The sequence below is a fragment of the Monodon monoceros genome, unplaced genomic scaffold (assembly GCF_005190385.1).
Source record: "Monodon monoceros isolate NGI ecotype Baffin Bay Population unplaced genomic scaffold, NGI_Narwhal_1 Super_Scaffold_20, whole genome shotgun sequence".
Lineage (NCBI taxonomy): Eukaryota > Metazoa > Chordata > Mammalia > Artiodactyla > Monodontidae > Monodon > Monodon monoceros.
In genome coordinates this window covers 116,960,911-116,977,088 of record NW_021703777.1, presented here as the reverse complement: position 1 = coordinate 116,977,088, position 16,178 = coordinate 116,960,911, and the positions used below count along the sequence as shown (strand labels likewise).

At 38.5% G+C, this 16,178-nt stretch overlaps 1 pseudogene across 1 annotated transcript; it reads left to right on the top strand.

Annotated features, from left to right (window-relative positions):
* Positions 1 to 619: 619 nt before the first annotated feature.
* On the top strand, positions 620 to 1,021 carry LOC114903211 (annotated as a pseudogene). The gene has a single exon (XR_003795655.1). The product of XR_003795655.1 is annotated as an NADH dehydrogenase [ubiquinone] 1 subunit C1, mitochondrial pseudogene (transcript).
* The last annotated feature ends 15,157 nt before the right edge of the window (positions 1,022 to 16,178 follow it).

The window sequence follows — 16,178 nt, the reverse complement described above, 5'->3', positions numbered from 1 at the left end:
CAATCTTAAGCAATTTACTTGGGCTTTTTTTCCTTTTTTTTTTTTTGCCAGAGTCCCTATATCTTACAAGGTTTACACATCTGACAGAGTTTTTAGAAGACTAATAATGTACATAAATCCCCTGGCACATAGTAGGCATTCAAAAAGCAGCAGTTGTTAGCAGTTGTCATGTTTCAGCAAAGCCTCAGTAACTACATTACCACCGTGGCATTAAACATGGTAGTGTTGAACATTATTCTTAATATTAGTAATATTAAAGTTAATTTTAACTTGCTCTAATGCATATGAATCTAACATATAAGAGGTAAATATATTTCCTTATCAAATCAAATTCCACTTAACTTTGAATCTGATCTTGAATCCGATCTTTTCCTTGGATTCATTTATGGTGAGCACACGGTCTGAAGGCCAAGCAGTAGGGAATAAACTGTAGGGACCAGGTCATCCTCCTTGTTGGGAAAGCCCAAATACTCACAAGCGCTGAGGACATAAGGGTGCTGAGCATGTCAGAAGTGCTTCAAAGAGGGGGTTAGCGCCCGCAGTTCCGCACCTCTGCCCGCCAGGGGGCGCTCGGCCGGACAGCGACCCCCGGGAGCGGCGGGGCTGGAGGAGGAGGAGCCCAGCCCGGCAAGATGGCGCCGTCCGCCTTGTTGCGCCCTTTGTCCAAGCTGGTGGCCTCGGCCAGGCTCCCGAGCAGCTTTTCAGTGCGGTCAAAGTTCTACATTCGGGAATCGCCACTTGGCAGACCTGACTGGCTGAAGGTTGGACTGACCTTGGGCACCTCTGTCTTCTTGTGTATCTATCTCATCCAACAGCATAATGAAGATGTTTTAGAGTATAAAAGAAGAAATGGGTTGGAATAAACTTTTGAAATACCGATACAGTATATAGTGTTTATAGCAGTTCCTCTGGATTCACCAATCTGTTGAGCTGTAAACGTGAGAGAAAGAGTTACATGTGAATATATGTCAAGTCAGCATTTTGTGTTTCACATAATTAAATTAAAAAATACTTCTGTATTAAAAAAAAAAAAAAAAAGAAGAAGAAGCGCTTAAAAGAACATGAGCTGCTTGACCGAAGTGGGTTAGGGTGAGTCTTTGCTGATCAGCCCACCTGGGATTTACGGTTACCTGGCTCTACCCCATGGGCAGAGTGCAAAATGGCAACCATCAAAATACTTACACCATGGGAAGAGGTCTAATTGAGGAGCCTTTGTGTGTACAGTTTAAAACAACACTCTATATTGGTCTTGGCGTCTTGCATTTATAGAGGCACATTCAAGACACTCACACCACACAAGCAAAGCATGTAACTAGAAGGGGAACAACTGTTTTTTCCCAGTATAACAGAGCCATAACTAAAGGTGCTGTGAAGGCTCTGTCACATAGATCTCAGCTAGTCTTTATTTCACCACCTGGCTCCTTTTCCAGGGCTCCCTCAAAAAGGATATCCCTAACTAACCCAACAGGGCCTTCTCTCCCACACATCAGTCCGCATAGAAACAACAAAAGATGTCAATTGTGCTGATTTTCTGTGTAAGGCCCCATACCAGGCTTGTTAGCAGAAGCCTCCTTCTTCACCCAGCCTGGCTGGCCTCCCCTTCACAGTCAGGAGTCTTCATTTAAGTCCCTTTTAATGAGAGGAGCTGAGAGCGAACTCAATAGTCCCAACCTTCCTCTTAAAGGAACTGGGCCCCACCCTCCCATCACAGCTACTTCCAACAGTATTCCTAATAAGACTTGGTAATGTTTTCCTGTGATACTTACTCAGTGCCTGCACAATTTTATTTTCGGAACCAACAGTGTTGTTGGTTCACCAATCTGAGCTTATTCCACAGTAGTTCCAAACCACGTATCATTTTGTTGGGTGAAACTTGTTCATTGAAGAGATGAGTCCAGTGATCAAAGAAAAAAGGACAGTGTACAAAAGCTCTTTCTGCTTCCAATTATTTCAGTGATTTATTTGGGGCCAGATAAGCCACTCAATCTAAGCGTGTTTAAATAACGCACGTGTGAGTTGCAGCTGAATCTCAGTGGTGGCTCTTTTGATTTAAGATGCTTATGGGCTCCCAGACCTGCCTGTGGACATCACCAGGAAGTCTATTCCATGCTATTCTCTTTGTGCTTGTTTCCAGCGGATGGTATTCTTCAAATATAGAGTGGCACGTTCAAAGATATGTGTAGCATAAATTTTGCTCTGACAGATGACTGGAGCAAATATATGCCCTCACATTTACCTTTAGGGAATCTTTTAATCATTTAATAGAAAATTCACGACAAACTTGTCTACAGTTTCCACATCCTCCATTTACTTGGTATGACCCCATCAGCCTTGCCTATTATAATCAACTCTCACCCACTGAGGTCAAATTTATGAAACACTGCTATATTGTACCTGTCACTTTGGGTATGAGATCCTTGGTAAGCAGACTGGGGAAAACTGGCAGTCTCTCTTTGTGGCAGAGTGAGAGGTGCCCATATTTCCTGGGGTGTTGTCTTAACTCAGTAGCTGTATCACACTGCTTTATGAACTGTCCAACAGCTGTGACTTTGGGCATTTAGACACTGGTTTCTTCATTGTAAGAAATGACATTATTAATGTTTACAAATGGTGGTTCTCAAAGTGTGGTCCCCAGACCAGCTGCGTCAGCAACAGCTGGGAACTTGTTAGAAATGCAAATTCTCAGGTTATACACGAGAAGTTGAATCAGACGCTCCAGAGGGTGTTTTAACAATCTCCCCCAGGGCCTTTTACCTGCACATTAATTGGGTAACACAGAGAACAGTCTCTCTTGTGCTGAGGAAAGTCTGAACACTGCACTCTATAGCAGACCTTAAATAATCTTTTCTGAAGCCTTTTGCCTTTGCTACAGAAAGGTTGAAATTTCAATATTTTCTTGTTCTCACCCAATCCATTTTATCACATGAATCTTATTCCCTGAAACCGAAAGCCCTGTTGAAAAGAAGCGGGTGAATAATTCTAGGCAGTGGAAACATCCTAGATATGTACAGCAAGCATGGTTCCCACAACATAACTGGCAGGCTGTGCTTCTTTTAAATATTTAAAAAATGAGAATCTCCATCTCTAGGCTATTCCCTTTCTTCCTTACTCAGCAGAATCTCTTATTTAGGATGTTATTTTGTCCAAGGACTCTATCCTTCTCCTAATAGGCTTTCTCAAGAAAATTTGCTTAATTCTCTCAGGTCAACTCCAAATACAGTCACTCTGATAGTCTTCTCTGTTATTGTTTCCTGACTTGAAATGCCAGTAATTTCCTTTCATCTTTTCCCATTAATCACCAAGTTCATATCTTGAGCCCTCATGTTCTCCAGTAATCTTCACCAGGCTTCTTGGTGCTGTGTGGTCTTCTCCATTCATTCACCATCTTCTACCCAAGCCATTATTTTATTAGTTTCCTTCAGTTGGTCCTTAGAATCCCTATCTTTGCCTTTTTCTGGGATCTATTTAATATCTGATAGCGTCACCTGGTCTGGATGTAGGTAAGCTGAGGGGCTGTCCACAGTGACAGAATGGATCCAAGACAGGATGAGAATCAGACAGTCTCCTTGTGGGTGAAACATTTTAACATAGAATCTATCTGTGTGTGGAAAAGGATAGAGGTTGTTGAGTGAAACAGACCACAGTTGGAAGTCAGGTTGACCAGCGCGGAGCCATAGCTTCATCATCACTTGTTTTTTTCTGGGCACTCTAAGCCACCTGCAATTCCATCTCACTTGCCCTGCTTTGCGTGTTGCTTCCAGCCTTTGGTTTACCCCATGCCTTTGTGCAAGTTCCAAAAAAGTGGTCCCTCTGAGGAGACATACCCACAGGGCAGACATTTAACAAAGGGGCCCTTTTGGGTGGACAAAATACAGACCAGCGGCCCTTCCCAAATGCTTACATTGCCCTCAGGGCCTAGCAAGTGCAATAAGGGCTGGATTTCGAGGTCCGTTGCCGCCCCACAGCCCATGCTGGTGCCTTTGTTTCATGCTAAAACTGCACAACCCGACCTATGGCACTGCTTGCCTTTTCCCCCATTTCGTACTGCTCTGTCTAAATCAGTGGTTCTCAAAGTACAGTCCTTAGATCAATATTACCATCACCTAGAAACATGTTAGAAACACAAACTCTCAAACCCTACTGCAGACCTCCTGCCTCCGCAAACAGCAACCTGTGTTTAAACAAGCCCTCCAGATGATTCTGGTGCACACTAAACTTTGGAAACACTAGAAAACTATCTGACATGTAACAGGTATTTAGTAAATGTTTGTTGGTTGAATGAGGAAATTAATTTCTCCATCAAAATTAAGCTCAAGCATCATTCCCCTGAGCCTCCTCCAGCCTCCATCTCATCAGGCTACGGCCCCTCTGTGTTCTCGCCTGAGTCTGTATCGCTGCACTGTGCAATGAGATTTAACGCACTGCGGGAAATAAATTGGACAACTTGGCTCTCTCCATGACTCAAACTGGCGCTCCTTCAGGAGGAGAAGAGGGTAGAAACTGTGTTTACTGAACTTCATTTTTGTACCCCTCAACACAGTGCTTTGTCTGCAATAGGAACTCAATTCCCATAGAAGGAAGCGATGGAGGATGATGCAAATAAACAGGCAAAGAAAAAGTAGTCACCAGGCTGGGAACTGGTACTCCCAAGAGGACCCAGGGCTGGAAGTTTTCTTTGTATAAAATTCCAATCGATTCACAAACTCATGCTCAAAAAGATCTTTCCTTATTGTGCCTGAAGTAATATGCTACTTCCTCTTGTTCAGTTGTTTTGCTTACTTTTAGTTAATAATAAAATTTGTTTATTAAAGTATTTAAGTGACTTGTGTCTAGGGTGGTATTTGTTTCTATTTCTAGGTCTATATGGAAACAGAATCAGGGTATGAACATTGCTGGACCCTTAAGATGCTGATCTACTCAGTAGCAAGAAATCATAAAATATTGTCTTTTTGTGTCTGGCTTATTTTACTTAGCTTACTTCACTTAATGTTTTCAAGGCTCATCCCTGCTGTAGCATGCATCAAAACTCCACTCCTTTTAAAGGCTGAGTAATATTCCACTGTATGAACACACCACATTTGTTTATCCACGCACATGTTAATGGACACTTGGATTATTTCAACCTTTCGGCTATTGTGAATAATGCTACTGAGAACAATAAAGCTTTTATCGTATAGAGTAATGCAGTAGTTTCAAATTGCTTTCCATGGAGTTTCATTTGCTTTATATATCAACACTCCATTTGAGGGTTAAAAATAATACTTTTACTGGTAAAGTAGAACAAGCTAAAGCTTTGGAGTCAGACAAGATGCCATTTCTGTCTTCTGTCTTCTGTGTGAACTTGGGCAAGTAATTTAACTCCTCAGGGTCTTAATTTCTTCATCTGTTACATGGATCGATGTAATAATTTCTGTTGTACAGGTTGTAGTGAGGATAAATAAGACAGCATATATAAAGCACCTAGTCTAATATTTGGCAACTAGTATGAAAATAGTAACTGGAAACCATTAGCATTATTTCCAAATGGCCACATAATCCAGCCCCTACACTTTTTGTTGTTGTTGTTGTTGTTGTACGCGGGCCTCTCATTGTTGTGGCCTCTCCCGTTGTGGAGCACAGGCTCCGGACGCGCAGGCTTAGCGGCCATGGCTCACGGGCCCAGCCGCTCCGCGGCATGTGGGACCTTCCCAGACCGGGGCACGAACCCGTGTCCCCTGCATTGGCAGGCGGACTCTCAACCACTGCGCCACCAGGGAAGCCCTACACTTTTAATCTAACTATACTGCTTTCTTCATCCCATTGTCACCCGTCTGGCCTTTATTCCCACTTTTTCTTCTAGTTGCTGTTAAGAGTTTTATTTCAATCACTTGCATAGGTCACAATACCCCTCCCCAGTTTTATAACCTGTTTAATATTTTATATCAAAAAGTCTACTTTATCAAGTTTACCTTCTGCTCTAGTTTATAAGTTGGAGAAAGATCATAGGAGAATATATTTTTAGAAATTCAAGATCATTCATGTATGAATTACTCTGAAGCTCATCTATTAAAAAGTGTTTATGTGGTATCAAAGACTTCTTCCATCACAGTGAAAGGGCAAGGAGATTGACCTTTAAGGCCTAGATAGAAGACATTCATGGACCATATCACCTAACTACTGTTTTTTAATTGAAAAGTGGCATTAAATCGCCCTGCAAATATATGTAGATCCCTGGGAGGATCCTAGCTCATATGCCTATATCCAGGAAAAGCACTGGGAAACCCTGAAATTAGTCCCAGTGTGTGCAAAAGAGGTACAGAGACGCTACTTAATTCAAAACTGCCCTGGTAGGCAGTTTGTCTGCTCTGGGTTGAGCCACTCATAGTCAAGGAATATAAGGGATAAAAGAGAGCCAGAAACGTCCTCAATCCAAAGACCCCTGCACCTGGAAATACAGTCTGCACATTCTAGAAGATTTATCCAGAGCTTAATCATTTTAATTTTGAACCGAACTAAAAATAAATAATGATCCAATCAATTATCAATGGTTGATCCTATCAACCATTTCAGTCTTTTAAAATAAAAGAGATCCATAGATTTAGGTTTCAAGTTCATGAAATCAGGATAACAATAACAAGAACTTCTGGCTTACTTTATTCCAAATGTTTAGAGGTTTACTCTGTAGGCTGCCAATCTGCTTTTAGACATAATGTGATTAGAAGTAACACTGCCAAATCAGTAAAAAAAAAAAAAATCCAGCCATGTTAATATTTTGGAATCATCCATATGATTAATATTTGAATGAAACATCTGAATATATTGGCCATCTTGCTATTGTGTTGCAAATTAGAGCCACTATCAGAGGTCAAGTTTTTGTATTTCCGATAGTTCACTTTAGATGGCCACTGATATTGATAGGAAGCCCCTCTTGCGCTATAGGACTAAAGCAATTGTCAGTATCATAGAAGCTAGGAAGTGACTGGCATATATCTGATGCCAAACGCCAATAAATATTGTTGCTGAAATGAATAAATGAATGATTTCTATTACTCTGCATTTTGGGAAACGTGTACCAGATTTTTGTTTTTAATCAAATTGTAGTTTGTTTTTTTGTCACAGTCATTCCAGTGTTACCTAGTTTGGCTCTCCACATTGATTAAATTATCAAATTTTTTTACCACATTTCTAGTGTGTTCTTAAACATAGGAAAGTGTTTTATTTACAGGTAGATATTTTTGTTTGTTTTCCAGCGTAATTATTTGGTTTCTACCTTGTTACTTGTGAATTTAGTATTTTAAACAAGTTATTTCTCCTATTATCCTTGTTATCTTCCTCTAATGCTCATTTCATTAAAGAAAAAAAACTTTCTCTAACTTTTGGTATCAAAGGTTTGTTTCTAAGGAAATGTCCACTAGATGGAACTATTGTTTCAAAAGAAGAGGGTGATGCCTTAGAAAGGACCCATTTCTAAAGATTTCCCACTGAACTTTACCTCATAAAAACTGCTGATAGGTAATGCCTTTTCTTTCTTTCTTTTAGCTAACTCTTTCTTTTTTTTTGTAAGTAACATTACCATTTAAAGCACATGCTATTTGAAGGCTTATACTCTGAAGACCTGTTGCATCTCTAAGACTTTTAGTTAATCTGCCTCAATGCAGGGTTCTCTTTAAAACTTTTTTCCTGTATACTTCAAGGGTTTAATGACAACAAATGAAAATATCTTAGTTGTAAAATGTGCCTTAAAAATGGAGGGAATTTGGGCTTCCCTGGTGGCGCAGTGGTTGAGAGTCCGCCTGCCGATGCAGGGGACGCGGGTTCGTGCCCCGGTCCGGGAAGATCCCACATGCCGCGGAGCGGCTGGGCCCGTGCGCCATGGCCGCTGAGCCTGCGCGTCCGGAGCCTGTGCTCCGCAACGGGAGAGGCCACAACAGTGAGAGGCCCGCGCACCGCAAAAAAAGAAAAAAAAAAAAATGGAGGGAATTTGCTTAATGAGTCAGAAATTTAAAGATACAATTCATAGAGGTTTAAATAAAAACCCTAAAACTAAAGTCCTTAACAAAAAGATAATAAAACTTCAAGTGTGGAAACACCTACACAAAGATTAAATGTGAGTGTCTATTAGGTATGTTTCTCAAGTTCTCAAAGAAACAATATCACTGTGTATTCACACATTCTTGCCCAGTTTACACAACTGTATTTAAACTGCATAGCTTACTATTTGCTAATGCAAATGACATAGTAATGTTGCAAGTTACTTTCCTGTTTGCATTTGCTGACATGAATATAAAAATTCTCTTTATTAACTGAAATTTGTCGTGATTTACCCTTAGTTTAGTATGCTTAAGCTTCTAAAGCAGTTTTTACATTTTCTTACTATAATGTTTATCACCAATATTTTTAAAGTATTTACTTAATGTCTTATGGCATACTATGTTTTATAATTAAATATGGCTTTGGAGTTATTAACTTATTACCTTTAGGAAGTACAATTTTAAGGAAACAAAGTTATGATGCAATATAAAAGCATTTTAGTTTGAGGCTTCAAAACTTCAACCTAATGATAAGCTTCCTCTACATGTTATCCCACAAGTGTATACTTTCAACAAATGATAAAGAGAAATCTATCAGCTCCTTGACAAACTCTTTGTGGTAGTGACTGGAGACATCAAAGAGTACATATTTCATACAGCAAGTCTGAGTCACCAAGATGTCATTGAAAATTCTATGATTCCTTTTTTTCTCTATAAAGTCTGAGGGGAATATTTTTATCATTATTATGTAAGTTTCAGGTGTACAGCATCATAATTCAACATCTGTATATGCTACAAAGGGATCACCACCACAAGTTGAGCTACCACCCATCACCATACAGTTGATCCTAAGGAGACTTCTTTTTTATTTATTTATTTATTTATTTATTTATTTAGGCTGCGTTGGGTCTTCATTGCTGCGCACGGGCTTTCTCTAGTTGTGGCGAGTGCGGGCTACTCTTCATTGTGGTGCGTGGGCTTCTCATTGCAGTTGCTTCTCTTGTTGCGGAGCACGGGCTCTAGGTACACGGGCTTCAGTAGTTGTGGGCACAGGCTTAGTTGCTCTGCAGCATGTGGGATCTTCCCAGACCAGGGCTCAAACCCGTGTCCCCTGCATTGGCAGGTGGATTCTTAACCACTGCGCCACCAGGGAAGTCCCAGGGACTTCTTTTAATTAAGTTGAAATAGTTATAATACTTTCTTAAAGTTTTCTTCAAAGCTCTCACAACTAAAAAATATTTTTTAAAGCTTTGAATGTAAGTGTTCTTCCTTACATAATTTACTTAACGGTAAAATTTAGCAAATAAATTAAAGTTCTTAGAAACTAATAGCAATTTTATAGTCTTTCTTTAAATCATTTGTCAAAATAAAATTTCAAATATTGGGGGTTTTTCCAATTTATTGAGAAATAATTTACATAGATCACTGTATAACTTTAAGGCATACAGCATTATGGTTTGATTTACATATATAGTGAAATGATGACCACTATAGGTTCAGTTAACATCCATTTTCTCATATGGATACAATAAACAGAAAAGAAGAAAGGAAAAAAATTTCTCCTCGTGATGAAAACTCGTAGGATTTATTCTCTTAACAACTTTCCTATATATCATACTTTAGTGTTAGCTATAGTTATCATGTTGTACATTACATCCCTAGTAGGGATAATTACATCCCTATTTTATTATCTTATAACTGGAGGCTTATACCTTTTGATTCCCTTCCTCCAATTCCCTCTCCCCCCACCCTCCTCCTCTGGTAACCACAAGTCTGATCTCTTTTTCTATGAGTTTTTTAAAGAATATATTCCACAGATAAGTGAGATCATACAGTATTTGTATGATCACTTAGCATAATGCCTACAAAGTCCATCTATGTTGTTACAAATGATAGGATTTCCTTGTTTTTTATGGGTGAATAATATTCCATATTTTATATATATTCAATAGATACATATATATTATATACATAATGGAATATTCTATATATATCACAACTACTTTATCCATTCACCCATCAATGAACACTTAGGTTGCTTCCATGTCATGGCTATTGTAAATAATGTGGCTATGAGCATCAGGGTGCAAATATCCTTTCAAGTTAGTGTTTTTGTTCCCTCTGGATGTATTCCCAGAAGTGGAATTTTTGGATCATATGGTAGTTCCAGTTTTAATTTTTCAAGGATCCTCCATATTGTTTTCTATAGTGGCTGTACCTATTTGCATTCCCAGCTAGAATGCCCAAGCATTCCCTTTTCTCCACATCCACACCAGCATTTGTCATCTCTTGTCTTTTGATGATGGCCATTCTAGTAGGCAAGAGGTAATATCTCACTGTGGTTTTCATCTGCATTTCTCTAATGACTAGTGATACTGAGCATCTTTTTGGATTCTGTTGGTGTTTCATATATCTTCTTTGAAGAAATGTCTATTCAGGTCCTTTGCCCATTTTTTAATTGCACTATTTGCTTTTTGCCATTGAGTTATAGGAGTTCTCTATGTATGTTGAATAGTAACCCCTTAACAGATATATGGTTTGCAAATATTTTTTCCTGTTCTGTATGTTGTTTTTGCACTTTGTTGATGGTTTCTTTTGCTGTGAAGAAGCTTTTTAGTTTGATGTAGTCCCACTTGTTTATTTTTTTTATTTTGTTGCTTGTGCTTTAGGTGTCATATCCAGAAAATCATTTCCAAGACCCATGTCAAAGGTCTTATTGTAAGAGTTTTATGGTTTCAGGTCTTACATTTAAGTCCTAATCCATTTTGGGTTAATTTTTGTGAGGGTAAGGTATGGATCCAGTTTCATTCTTTTACATGTGAATATCCAGTTATCCCAGCACCATCTATTAAACAGACCTGTCTTTTCTCCACTGAGTATTCTTGGCTCCCTTGTCAAATATCAGCCATATATGCTTGGATTTATTTCTGGGCCCTTGATTTTGTTCCATTAATCTATCTGTCTGTTTTTATGCCAGTACTATACTTATTTGATGACTATAGCTTTATAGAATGGCTTGAAATCAGAAAGTATGATGCCTCCTGCTTCGTTCTTCTTTCTCACAATTTCTTTGTTTATTTAGGGTCTTTTGTGATGTCATATAAATTTTAGGAGGTTTTTTTCTGCTTCTGTAAAAATTGCCACTGGAATCTTGTTAGGGATCACACTGAATGTATAGCTGGCTTTTGGTAGTATTGACATTTTAACAATACCAATTCTTCCAATCTGTGAACAAGATATCTTTCCACTTCTTTGTGTCTTCTTTTAATTTCTTTCATCAATTTCTTACAGTTTTCAGAATATATCTTTCAGCTTTCTTGGAAAATTTATTCCTAAATATTTGGTAGTTTTTGATGCTATTATAAATGGGGTTTTTTTTTGAAAGTACATTGCTAGTGTTTAGAAACACCACTGAATTTTTATGTTAATTTTGTATGCTCCAACTTTACTAAATTAGTTGATTAGATCTAACAGTGTTTTGATTGAGTCTTTAGGATTTTCTATATATAAAATCATGTCATCTGCAAATAGAGACAACTTAACTTCTTCCTTTCTAATTCTGATACATTTTATTTCTTTTTCTGGCCTGATTGCTCTAGCTAGGACCTCCAGTACTACACTGAATAGGAGGGGTGAGAGTGGGCACCCTTTTCTTGTTCCTGATCTTAGAGGAAAATCTTTCAACCTTTCAACATTAATATGATGTTATCTTTGGGCTTGTGATATATGGCCTTTATTATGTTGAGATATGCCTAATTTGTTTAGAGTTTTTGTCAAGAATGGATGTTTTATTTTGCCAAATGCTTTTTCTGCATATATTGAAATGATCGTATGATTCTTATCTTTCATTTTATTAATGTGATGTATCGATTTGTGTATGTTGAATCATCCTTATACCCCAGGGATATCATACATTAGGTTTTAATTTAATGTTGTATTATTTGTACAAATACAAAATGGTCTTTGTTCATCCATCCCTTGATTCATTAATCAATATTTATCAAATTCCTAATATACCCTTTTTAGCATTCAGTGTTTTCTAAATCTTTATTTTTAATATGCTGTCATGCCTTTCTAATTTGATTCTCAAATGTTCTACTTTTTAAACATAAAAAATTCTATAACTTCCCACTGCCTACTGAAAATAAGTCCAACTCCAAACTCCTTGGTCTGACATGGTGCCTTTCCTCAATGAAGCTCCAACTTTTGAGGTTCATCACCTATTATTCCACCTATTTGACATTTCATTCAAATCTTATCTAGTCAACATTCCCTAAATATCACCTTCAATTCCCTTTGCTTATTTTCTTGCAATGTAATGGCCTACACTTCTGAGTCCCTCACATACTTTAAGAACTATCTCAGACTTTACCTCCTTTATGACATTCTACTCCATCCCAAATCAGAAACAACCTTTCCATTCAGTAAGCTACCATTCTTTGCCTTCTATTTCTAACTCTCTCATGTCATCTATCACTTTCTACTTAATAACAGAATTATTAGCATATGTTTTATCTCCCTCTTCCAAACTGAGAGAGGACTGGGATCCTGGCATATTCATCTTGGCATCTCGAAAGCTCTTATCACACTCTGATTACCCAACCTGGGACCATCTGGACCATCATCACTCCATCCTCCTGATACTTGGAGGGATTGCCTCTTCCTGGTAAAGGGTAATGCTTCCACCAGTGCACTGTATCTCATACCCTCCTTCCCACCTCCTTAAGGATCTCCTGCCACTGGCTATTCTCTTTTCCTTCTTTATTGGATCCTTCCTATCAGCATATAAACATGCTTAAGTCTCTCTTAAAACCTTCTTTTCAACCTGATACACCCTTTCAACTAGCACACTATCTCTCTTCTGCCTTAACAGTCAAACTTCTTGAAAGCATTTTCTACACTCACTGTCACCATGTCCACAGCTCCCACTCACTTCTGAACCTTGTGTGATCTGGTTTCCATCCCCATCACTCAAATGAAGCTGTTATCACAAGGGACACCAATGACCTTCTGGTTGCTAAATCCAATGGGTACTTCTTAAAACTGTTTTTTTTTGGGGGGGGGGGTGGTGCTCTCTATGTCACCTAACACTATGGACCATTCTTTCCTCTTTCAAGTGCCCTCTTCCCTTGAATTTCTGTGATATTTTATGCTCCTGGATTTCCTCCTGAGTCTCAACCATCTCTTATAATGTGGGCTTTGGTCATTGTCCTGTCCCTTGGCTTTCCTCTGTTCTACGTCTACACACTTTCCCTGAATGGTCATCTAATCCACAGTTTCAGATGCCATTAGACTGGTGACTTTTGTAGCTTTGTTTTATTTCCAGCCTAGATGTCTCTTCTAACTTTATACATACATAAAGCCTTCTAGACTTTTCTGTTTGGATGGTCCATATGCACCCAAAGTACAACATGTCCCAAGACAAACTCATCACATTTTCTCCCTTCACCCAAATCTGTTGGCTTTTTTTTGTTCCTCATCACATTGAAAGGTAGTACCATAAATCAAGTTTCCCAAGTCAGAAACCAGAGTACCTTTCCTGAATTGTCCTTCTCTTTTATTCTATATATTCAAAAAAAAATACTGAACCCTGATGATTCTAACTTCAAAGCTTTGGAATATGGTCTCTTTTCTCCCATCTCTTTCACATTACCCTGGTTAAGACACCATAATTTTTAATCTGGATTTCTGCTGTGCTTTCTAACTCATCACTCTGCTTTCAGTCTTGGTTTCTGGCAATGGATTTTCCACACTGAAGGTTGAGTAAACTTGACAAATACAAGTCATCCCCCTGGTCAAACACATCAATCATGCTAATGATTTGTAGGAGAAAGTCCAAGAGAGTTTACAATAAGATAGTTTACAATAGTGCATAACCTGATTGCTACTCACTTCTCTGGCCTCATCTATGGTCACACCCCTTGAAACTCAACATTCCAGCTCTCCAAGTTCTCTCAACATACTGCGCTCTCTCACCTTGGGTGCTATACACGCGCTGTTCCCTATGTCTAGATCACCCTTATTCCCACCTCTCAATGCCTTTGCAAGGCTAACTCCATCTCATCTACCAAGTCTCTCAGCTTACGTCTCTTCCTCCAGAAAATCTCTACTAACTTACTGCCTCTGGGTAAGGTATTTGTCCTATGTACCTGCAGTGGCATCTCACACTTTGTAGATCAAACTTAATTGTTATTGCCTGTTTACCTGTCTATATGCTTATGAATTGCAACTGTCTATTATGTACACAGCCATAACCTAATGGCTAATACATGCCTAATACAATGCCTGGTACATAGCAGTGACTGATATGTATTAAAGAGATCATAGATGCTCAAAAATGTATATAGTATGTGATGGATTTTAAAAAGTAATCAAACCACAGTGGGGAGAAAAGGGCTTCTGGGCTTGGTTAGATAGTTTTCTTTTGTTTTTCACCATGTGACTGTAAGATAACAATTGTTTCATCTAAGCAAGTCAATACATTGTCATATACATAAGCCATATCATGAAATAGTAGGGCAATTCTATCAAATTATATTTCCGTATGTACATAGATGGACAAGTCTACACAGATTGCCATATCCTAACACTTGGGTCATCCTGTGGTAATCAGCACTGACCTTTAAGAGGATCCAAATAAGTGAACTGGCTAGGGGAAAGTCTGTACATTCATGACTTTAAACCCAGCCTGTGTATGTGTTTACACATTATAATATTTATATTGAAGAAGTAATTTATCATAGATTATACTGAACTATTGGAGAAATCACTTTTCTTTGGGCTGGACAATTCTAGTCATTCACAAATTGAAATAAATTCTTCAGTTCAGTTTATAGATCTACACCAGATGTATTGAGTTAGCCAAAAAGTGCCTTCAGTTTTTAAGTAAAAATAAAAGACACATTTTTCATTTTCACCAAGAACTTTATTGAACAACGTATTCACCCTTTCGTTCCACTACCTTCTGCCATTTTTCGGGCAACTTCATAATTCCATCTTCCCAAAACTTTTTAAGCACAGAACTGTTCCATAGGCCTTTTACAGTCTTCCAGGAAATTGAGATTTTTTCCATTAAGAGAATTTTGTAAAGACCTAAATAAATGGAAATCTGAAGGTGCGATGTCTGAAGGTGAATATGGTGGAGGAATCAGAACTTCCCAGCCAAGCTGTAACAGTTTTTGCCTGGTCATCAAAGAAACGTGTGGTCTTGCGTTTATCCTGATGGAAGGTTATGCGTTTTCTGTTGACTACCTCTGGACGCTTTTCGTGGAGTGCTGCTTTCAGTTGGTCTAATTGGGAGCAGTACTTGTTGGAATTAATTGTTTTGTTTTCCAAAAGGAGCTCATAATAAAGGACTCCCTTCCAATCCCACCATACACACAACATCACCTTCTTTGGATGAAGACCAGTCTTTGGTGTGATTGGTGGTTGTTCATCTCACTTGCCCCATGATCTCTTCCATTCCACATTATTGTACAGCACCCACTTTTCATCGCCCGTCAAAATTTCTTTTAAAAACGGAACATTTTCATTATGTTTAAGTAGAGAATTGCATGCAGAAATACAGTTAAGGTTTTTTTCGCTTAACTTATGTGGAACCCAAACACCAAAGTGATTCACATAACCAAGCTGGTGCAAATGATTTTCAACGCTTGATTTGGATATCTTGAGTATGTCAGCTATCTCCCGCGTGGTATAACATTGATTGTTCTCAATTAATGTCTCGATTTGATCGCTATCAACTTCAACTGTTCTGCCCGACTGTGGAGCATCGTCCAGCGAGAAATCTCCAGAACAAAACATCACAAACCACTTTTGACACGTTTAATCAGTCACAACACCTTCTCCATACACTGCACAAATCTTTTTTTGCGTTTCAGTTGCATTTTTACCTTTCTTGAAAGAGTAAAGCATAATATGCCAAAAATGTTGCTTTTTTCTTCCATCCTCAATATTAAAATGGCTACACAAAAATTCACCAATTTTGATGTTTGTTTTTTTTTTAATGCACACTGATATGACAGCTGTCACAATACAATCTAACAAAATTGTTTCCAATAAAGTTAAAGACAACTAAGTGCTACCAGAGCCATCTTATGGAAAAAAAACGAATGAAACTTTTGGCCAACCCAATAACATTTTTAACTGTCCAAAATGGCTAACTGCATA